The sequence below is a fragment of the Triticum urartu genome, chromosome 4A (assembly GCF_056163025.1).
Source record: "Triticum urartu cultivar PI428250 chromosome 4A, HENAU_Tu73, whole genome shotgun sequence".
Taxonomy (NCBI): Eukaryota; Viridiplantae; Streptophyta; class Magnoliopsida; order Poales; family Poaceae; genus Triticum; species Triticum urartu.
In genome coordinates this window covers 119,790,017-119,799,538 of record NC_141876.1, presented here as the reverse complement: position 1 = coordinate 119,799,538, position 9,522 = coordinate 119,790,017, and the positions used below count along the sequence as shown (strand labels likewise).

Genomic DNA, 9,522 nt, shown 5'->3' with positions numbered 1-9,522 from the left:
AAGATCTGTCCGGGGAGCAAAGTCTCACCCTGGACTGCATCGTTGTTGATGATCAAAGGAGCCATCGGGCCTAAAGGCGACGACACAGAGGAACTCTCAATGAAAGCACCAAAGTCGGTGTCAAAACCGGTGGATCTCGGGTAGTGGGTCCCGAACTGTGCGTCTAGGCCAGATGGTAACAGGAGGCAGGGAACATGATGTTTTACCCAGGTTCGGGCCCTCTTGATGGAGGTAAAACCCTACGTCCTGCTTGATTAATATTGATGATATGGGTAGTACAAGAGTAGATCTACCACGAGATCAAGGAGGCTAAACCCTAGAAGCTAGCCTATGGTATGATTGTTGTGTATGGAGTTGATTGCCTACGGACTACAACCCTCCGGTTTATATAGACACCGGATAGGGTTAGGGTTACATAGAGTCGGTTACAATGGTAGGAGATCTTGAATATCCGCATCGCTAAGCTTGCCTTCCACGCCAAGGAAAGTCCCATCCGGACACGGGATGAAGTCTTCAATCTTGTATCTTCATAGTCCAGGAGTCCGGCTGAAGGTATAGTCCGGCTACCCGAACACCCCCTAATCCAGGACTCCCTCAACTGGCGTCCCTGAAGCCCCAAGGAAGAGGACAGTGCGGAGATAAAGAGGTTGATCAGCAAGGTCAGGCTGCTCGCCCACTCCGAACTCTCGATAGATGAGGTCATGGCGATTGCAATAAAGAGGTGCGTGTAGTCTCTCCAATCCAGTGTAACTCCCTTATGATGTTACAATGGAGAAGATGACGCGTCCCGTTACAGACGGCAGGGTCCGGATACCCCAGCAGTCGGAGTAAATGACCACGTGTAGCCTAGCTAGCTCCCCTTGGCTTTCCATAAAATTATAGGCCGAACAAGCCGCCAAGCATCCAAGGCATGGGGCCGCCTTCCCCCAGCTGGCTACCTCTCAGGACGGCTGCACGAAGGCGGCCCAGCCCTAAAATCCCAGTGAAGAAAACCACGAGAGGGCCGGCTCCAAGAAGCCGGCCACGAGAGGGCCGGCTCCAAGAAGCCGGCCCCCCAGTAGGCGGCCAAGATTGTGCCCTCAGAGTCTGCACCCACATAACGGCGATGAGACGGGGCGTGGCTACAGTGAAGCCTGCCACCCCCGAATCCCGGGACGCGCATGGCCACAGTGCGTTGTACGGGGCGGCCATCACCCGTCCGGCATGGCACTGTTGCCATATTGACCATGACGTCACCCACGGTGAGCTGTCAGTACGACCCATGGGTGGCGGGCCCCATCCATCAAGGAGACACCAAAAGGCGGCCAGGCCTCCCACAGTCGGTCTAGGGTGTATGTCGACTCCCAATAGCCGGCTAGATCCCTCCCTCGAGGGAGGCGCCTCATTAAGAATACAAGGTAAGGCTCCAGCGATAAGCCACCTGGCGGCGGCACCATAGCCATGCTTACCACGACAGAGTCCTCGTCACCAGAGGCGAGGCAATAGTAACCAGCCCCCGACAAGACTCCCAGGCGGTGGGACCGGCCTGTCGACCAGAAGGCCGGCAGTCGGCGGGGTCCACCAGTCGGTGGGCCCCATCGGTCGGCGGAGAAGCCGGCGGGCGAAGACGCAGACAGCTAGGGCCCACGCCCAGCTGGATTACCATTGTACCCCTGGGGGGTAGGCCTATATAAACCCCCAGGGCGCCCATGCAAGGGGAGATCTTTTTGAGGAGTTTTAGACACCACATCGAGAGCAGAAGTAAGCTAGCCTTGCCCTTATTCTCCCTCTCACCGAATAGCTCAAGGAGCAGCTTGTAGCTACTTGTCGATCTAGTGACCATGCGGAGACCCTGCAGAGCAGCAATAGCAGTGTTATCTCCATGGAGAGCTCTGAAGCTGGGTAAGATCCGCCGGCGTGCATGTCTTCGCCTTATCCCGTTTCCAGGCACCGGCGATGTTTTGTTGGCTCCCACAATGATAAGCCACCTGTTGGCATATGTCGCACCAACCACCCAACATTTGGCGCCCACCGTGGGGCCAGGTGCACCGTCGTCCAGAGACCTGTTCTGGACGGGAACCCTCTTCCTTCCCAGCGAGCGTAGCCAGCCCGGCTCGCCCAATGGTGCTTGCCCTGACGCGCTGCAAGGCGTCGCCGATACCTGCGGGGCGAGCTGCCTCGCCGACCTTCTTGGCGAGGCTCGCATCTCCGCCGAGCCCGCGTCCGACGCGGGCACAGGCTGCCCCGAGAGCCACCTCGTCAGCCTCCTCGACCGACTCCACGTCCCCGGCGAGCTTGCCGCGGACTTGGAGTCGGTTGGCTCCACCGACCTAATGCTTGTCGACTTTGACACGGCGTCGCTTGACGCCTTCCCCACCAACGTAGTAATCATCAACGACCCTCTTCCTCGAGACGACAGCAGCGGCAGCGCCATCACCGAGGTACTGGTCATCAGCCATGGCGCCGCCTCTGGCGAAAACGCCCACGATGCCCTACAGACGGTGTTGCATGACTTGTCCGCCCCATCCCGGGCGACGTCGACGCCAAGGCACTGGAGGCACGCCGCCTCGCCCTCGTTGCGGAGGGCCAGAGGCTTAGCCTCCATGAGATGCCTCGCCGAGGCTCACCAGCGCGAAGTCGACCGCGCCGCTTGCGGCACACCGCTTCCCGACGGGCCGAGCCGCGTCGGCGTCATCAAGAAACGCGGCGCGGCTATCGCCGACATGCTGGGAGTAGACCGCCTAGTCTATGCCACGCCTCTCGAGAACCTACGCACCGCCCAGGCGGCCGCAGACGAGCTGAATGGACTGGGGCCCGACGTGCTCCCCTACATGACCAGACGCATCCAACAGCTTATCGACGCAGCCACAGAGCGGCATGAAGCCGGTGTCCGCACCGAAAGTCCTCCCCCACGCCGAGAGCACGGTGCGACGTCCCGAACGCTAACTGCGGGCAACACCCGCGCAAGGAAAGAAAAGGAGCCGGCTGCCAGCCACAGCCGGACTCGAATCTCCATCGAGCGTGACGCAGAAGGCCTCCCTCGAGCTATGGAGTGGCGGGGCGACCCGCCTCCTCCTCTGCCTCGTGGGGAGAGATATCCTACTCCGCCACCTATCACGCATCTGACTCTCAGCTGCCGACTGGGCCGCCGCGAAGGAGTCGGCGAGAATGACGCCCGCCACCGGATCGACCACCTAGCGCGATCCCTGGCTCTGGACGAAGAAGATGATGTTGGCCCGCCTTGCTTCGGCCCCCGCATCCACGTCGAGCCCTTCCCCAAAGGGTTCTCGCTCCCAAGAGACACGCCCAAGTACAACGGCTCCGTGAAGCCGGAAGATTGGTTGATCGACTACTCCACAGCGGTTCGCATAGCGAACGGTAATAGGCGTGTTGGCGTGAAGTATGTCCCCCTCATGCTCCAAGGCACGGGGCGCACCTGGCTCAATAGCCTCAAGCCCTACAGTGTCAACAGCTGGCTAGACTTCACAGAAGCCTTCATCCGTAACTTCACCAGCACCTACAAGCGGGCTCCGAAGCCCCGACAGCTCTCCTTGTGTGTCCAAGGGCCAAACGAATCAAGTCGTGACTACCTCACGCATTGGGCCGAGCTCCGCAATTCCTTCGAAGGGGTGCACGAGGTTCAAGCTATAGAGTACTTCACCGTCAGGTGCGGAGAAGGCACCCTCCTCAAGCACCGACTCCTCTGCGACGAGCCGACTACCCTCGACGAGCTGCTGGTCATAGCTGATAAATACGCCACGGCCGATTCCTCAATGAAGACCAAGCTCCGAGTAGACGCCTCCGGGAAGGTGCTCGCTCCGAGTCCCAAGACGCTGGCAGGAGACTCCAGCCGACGCCCGTACCAGAACGACCACAAGCGCAAGGCTCCCATGCCGCCTTCGGCCAGTCGGCAGGTAGCCACAGTTGAAGACGAACAACCCGAAGGGCGGCCCACGCCCAAGAAGCAGAAAGGCAGTAGGCCGGCTTGGCAGCCGGCTTTCTCCTACGAGCAAGCACTCGATGCTCCCTGCAAGCTCCACAGCGGCGCGAAGCCTTCAAACCACACGACCCGGAAATGCCACTGGCTCACGCGAATCTCCAAAGGCAAGGGGATAGTGCCGCCTTCGCCTGCTGGTCAGCCGCCTCCGGCCCCTCAGCAGCCGGCTGCTCGACTAGCAGTCGGGGTTGTTCAAGACGAGTTCCCCAACGAACATGCCGCCTACGTCGTCTTTACGAGCCAACCAGAAGATCGGCGTAGCCGGCGCCGACAGCACCAAGAAGTCAACGCAGTTGCCTCCAACAACCCCGAGTTCATGCACTGGTCAGAAAGGCCTATCAGCTGGAGCCGGGCCGATCACCCAGAGGTGATGCCGTCTCCCGGCTCTTACGCATTGGTCTTGGACGCCACCCTCGCAATAGAAAGGCGAGCTGCCCATTTCTCCTGCGTGCTGATAGATGGCGGGAGCAGCATCAACATACTGTACCGTGACACCATGGAGAAGCTGAGCATCAAGACGAAGCAACTCTTGCCCAGTCGGACTATGTTCCATGGCATCGTACCCGTCCTATCCTGCTCCCCAATCGGCAAGATCAAGATATATGTCCTCTTTGGGGACAAGGATCATTTCCGCCGAGAGGCAGTATGTTTTGAGGTAGTGGATCTGGAGAGCCCTTACCACGCATTGCTTGGCCGACCTGCTCTGGCCAAGTTCATGGCCGTACCCCACTACGCCTACCTCAAGATGAAGATACCGAGTTCCAAGGGCATCATCACCATAACCAGAGACTACAAGAAATCCTCCGAGTGTGTGGTGGATAGTAGCCGGCTGGCCGAGTCCCTCGTGATTGCTGAAGAGAAGAAGATGTTGGATCAAGTCGTGGCCATGGCCGGCAAGCAGCCGACCCTGTCCCCGGACCCCAAGAAGTGTGATGCCCAAGGTTCTTTCCAACCGGCCAAAGAAACAAAGAAGATACCTCTGGACCCGGAGCACCCAGAAAGGTTTGCCACCATCGGGGCAAACCTGGACAGCAAATAGGAAGGCGAGCTCGTCGATTTCCTCCGTGAGAATCAGGACATCTTCGCATGGTCCCCCAAGGACATGCCGGGTGTTTTGAAGGAATTCGCCGAGCACAAGCTACATGTCCGAGAAGGTGCAAAACCAATCAAACAGCCCCTCTGCCAACTATCGGAAGAGAAGAGAAGGATTGTAGGAGAAGTGATAGCCCGGCTTCTGGCAGCCGGCTTCATTATGGAGGTTTTCTTTCCAGAGTGGCTCGCCAACCCGGTCCTCGTGCTGAAGAAAAATAACAAGTGGCGCATGTGTATAGACTACACTAGCCTCAACAAGGCCTGCCCCAAAGATCCCTTCGCCCTGCCAAGGATTGATCAAGTAATAGACTCCACAGCCGGATGCGAGTCGTTGAGCTTCTTGGATGCTTACTCAGGCTACCACCAGATAAAGTTGGATCCAGCTGACCGCCTGAAGACCGCCTTCATCACACCATTCGGAGTTTTCTGCTACCTGACTATGACATTCGGCTTGAGAAATGCCGGTGCCACTTTTCAGCGTTGCATGTAGAAATGCCTCCTCAAGCAGCTTGGCAGAAATGCCCACGTCTATGTAGACCATATTGTGGTGAAGATGGAGAAGCGCGTCACCTTGCTGGAAGACCTCAGAGAGACATTTGAAAACTTGTGCCGGTTTCAGATCAAGCTCAACCCCGAGAAATGCGTGTTCGGAGTACCAGCCGGCCAGCTTCTAGGCTTCCTGGTCTCCGAACGCGGCATCGAATGCAACCCAGTGAAGATCAATGCCATAGAGAGAATGGAGATTCCCACCAAGCTACAAGACGTCCAGAAGTTCACCGGATGCTTGGCTTCCCTGAACCGCTTCATCAGCCGGCTCGAAGAGAAAGCTCTCCCCCTCTACCGACTCATGAAGAAGTCGACTCACTTCGAGTGGAACGACCAAGCAGACCAAGATTTCCACAAGCTAAAGAAAATGCTGACCACACCGCCTGTCTTGGCGGCACTGACTGAGAAAGAGCCCATGCTCCTTTACATTGCCGCCACTAGCCGGGTGGTCAGCACAGTTATCGTGGTCCAGCGCCCAGAAGAAGGCCGAGCTCAGCTAGTCCAGAGGCTGGTGTATTATTTAAGCGAAGTATTATCCGCCTCGAAGCAGAACTACCCACACTACCAGAAGATGTGCTACGGTGTGTACTTCGCCGCCAAGAAGCTCAAGCCCTACTTTCAAGAGCACCCCATCACGGTCGTATGTACTGCCCCGCTCGCCGAGATCATAGGCAGCCGGGATGCATCCGGCCGGGTGGCAAAATGGGCCATTGAGCTAGCTCCCTACATGATCTTCTACCAGCCTCGCACCACCATTAAGTCCCAAGCACTGGCCGACTTCCTCGTCGACTGGGCCGAAACCCAGTACCTGCCACCGGCCCCCGACTCCACTCACTGGCGGATGCACTTCGATGGGTCCAAGATGTGCACCGGCTTGGGAGCCGGCATCATCCTCACCTCTCCCAAGGGCGACAAGCTCAAGTACACATTGCAAATTCATTTTGCCGCCTCCAACAATGTGGCCGAGTATGAGGCGCTCATACATGGGCTCCGGCTAGCCAAAGAGCTGGGCATCCGCCGGATCCTGTGCTATGGCGACTCGGATTTGGTGGTCCAGCAGTCATCTGGCGACTGGGACGCCAGGGACGCAAACATGGCGAGCTACCGCTTCCTCGTACAGCAAATCAGTGGATATTTTGAAAGATGTGAGTTCCTCCACGTGCCACGGGCCGACAACGGGAAAGCAGACGCCCTGGCACGAATAGGCTCCACCCGACAAGCTATACCAGTTGGCGTTTCTCTCCACCGCCTCCTCAAGCCGTCTATCAAGCCGTCTCCAGAATCTAATTCCATCTTCATGCCGCTTGGCCCGATGCGGTCAGCTCCGACTTGGGGAACCAAGCAGGCGGCTCGGGGACTTTGACAGGCGGCCCGGGGACTGCCATAGTCGCACCCGGCCCAGGAACTTCGGAACTCGACCCGGGGGCTACTGCAGCCGGCCCGGGGACTGCATCGACACAACAGGCGGTGGCCGACTCCAACTCTTCACCACCCAGCCCACCCGCCCTGGTCACAGTACCAGTTTTGACAGTAGAAGAAGTCACGGCTCCATCATGGGCCCAGCCCATCTTCAACTTCTTAGTAAACAAAGAGTTGCCAACTGACGAGATCTCGACAAGACAAGTCCAACGCCGAGCCGGAGCATACACAATAGTAAACCAAGAGCTTGTTAGGCACAGCGTCACTGGAGTCTTCCAGCGCTGCGTCGAGCCAGAAAAGGGCATAGCAATCCTCAAGGACATCCACCAAGGCGAATGCGTCCACCACGCGGCCTCAAGATGACTCGTCGCCAAAGCTTTCCGCCATGGATTCTTCTGGCCGACTGCTTTGGATGACGCTAAGGAGCTAGTCAAACACTGCAAAGGGTGCCAAGTTTTTAGTTCCAAGCAACACCTGCCGGCTTCTGCACTCAAGACCATCCCCCTCACCTGGCCTTTTGCCGTCTGGGGGTTGGACATGGTGGGCCCATTCAAGATGGCACGCGGCGGCATGACACATATGCTCTTTGCTGTGGACAAATTTACCAAGTGGATTGAAGCAATGCCGATCAAGAAGCTGAATTGGCCGACGGCCGTGACGTTCATCGCAGATATCACAACCCAGTACGGTGTACCGCATAGCATCATCACTGACAATGGCACAAATTTGGCAAAGGGAGCACTGGCACGCTTCTGCGCAACACAAGGCATCCGGCTGGACCTAGCATCCGTTGCCCACCCGCAGTCAAACGGCCAGGTCGAGCGAGCAAACGGCCTCATCCTCTCCGGCATCAAGCCCCGACTGGTTGTGCCACTGGAGCATTCGGCCGGCTGTTGGCTTGACGAGCTGCCGGCCGTCCTCTGGAGTTTGTGCACTACCCCAAACAATTCAACCGGCTTCACTCCCTTCTTCCTTGTATATGGTGCCGAGGCTGTCATCCCAACTGACATCGAGTTCGACTCACCTCGGGTTACCATGTACACAGAGGCGGAGGCCAAGGAAGCACGAGAAGACAGCGTTGACCTGCTGGAAGAGGGCCTGCTGTTAGCCCTCAGCCGGTCCGCCATCTATCAGCAGGGTCTACGCCGCTACCACAGCCGGAAGGTCAAGCCAAGATCGTTCCAAGAGGGCGATCTTGTGCTCCGGCTGATCCAGCGAACAGCCGGCCAGCACAAGCTCTCGGCCCCTTGGGAGGGACCCTTCATCATCAGCAGAGCTTTAGGCAACGACTCCTACTACCTAATCGACGCGCAGAAGCCGAAGGCACGCAAGAGACATGATTCGGGCAAGGAGTCGGAACGACCATGGAACGCCAATCTCCTCCGAAGATTTTACAGTTAAAAAGAAGTATGTACCACGCTACCTTTTGTACTAAGTATGAGACAAAGGGTCCCCCGAGGAGCACTCGGGGACTACCTCTTTTATCTATGAATGATGAGAATCATGCCTATGATTATGTTACTACATTTGTTTTCTTTCGTCCGGCACCGGGTTCGACCAGTCGGCCCGGGGAATCGCCGCCTTAAGTTATATCTAAGTTCTGCCTGCAGTCAGACAAGTAGTGTGCCGGCACCCAAGCCCCCACTCGTCAAAAGTCGCATCTCGAAGAATCGATCGTCCGGCTGGCAAGAGCCAAAGGCAGGAAAGGATGCCCACACGAAAAACGGCTAAGGACTAACGAACTTATATAACACAAGCCGGCCTCCCGTCCCGCCAACCGGCTACCAAAGCAGCCGACTGGCCGGCTTCCCATTCACCTTGCTGCAATATAAGAAAGCTCGAGTACTTGTCTTCCCAAAAAAATGGTCAAGTCCTTCTCCAGCCACAGACTGCAGAGCAGCTGTCCGACTGGGAAGGCGGCGACCAGGGGAAGGCGGCAAAGGAAAAAGCCTAAAAGATGAAAAGCAAACATGAACGGAAACCAAACACATGCATGATTATATTTACAAAAATACCTTCGAAAGGCCAGCATTCAACATAATTTGAATACACCGCAAATTTAATAAAAGTTGTTCAAAAGAGTAACGAGCAGGAAAAGCAAGGACGGCGGATCAGGCCAAGGGAACGACGGGCGAGTCGGGCAGGTTGGTAGAGACGACAGTGTCGGCTGGAGTAGTGGCCGGCTGGCGAGTCTCGGCATGATCATCACCTCTTGCAGACGGCACGTTTGCACGCGCCTCGTTGCTGGAGGCACGATCAGGCTGAGGCTGGCTGGTCGCTTCGCCGTCTGGCACGACGTATTCACCATCCTCTCCCTCTTCCTCTTCACCCTCGTCGCTGGAAGCAATCTCCTCCACCGAGTCCTCACCTTCTGTCGGGTTCAGCCGGAACCACTCCTCCGGCTGAGCGACGCCGTCACCATTCACCTTAGGGGAAAAGGCACTGGTGTCGGTGTACTCGGCGATCGCCGAGGCGCGCCGGACGATAGC

At 57.4% G+C, this 9,522-nt stretch overlaps 1 pseudogene; it reads left to right on the top strand.

The window, feature by feature from the left end:
* The first annotated feature begins 6,476 nt into the window (after window positions 1-6,476).
* Window positions 6,477-8,987, top strand: LOC147975052 (uncharacterized; annotated as a pseudogene).
* The last annotated feature ends 535 nt before the right edge of the window (window positions 8,988-9,522 follow it).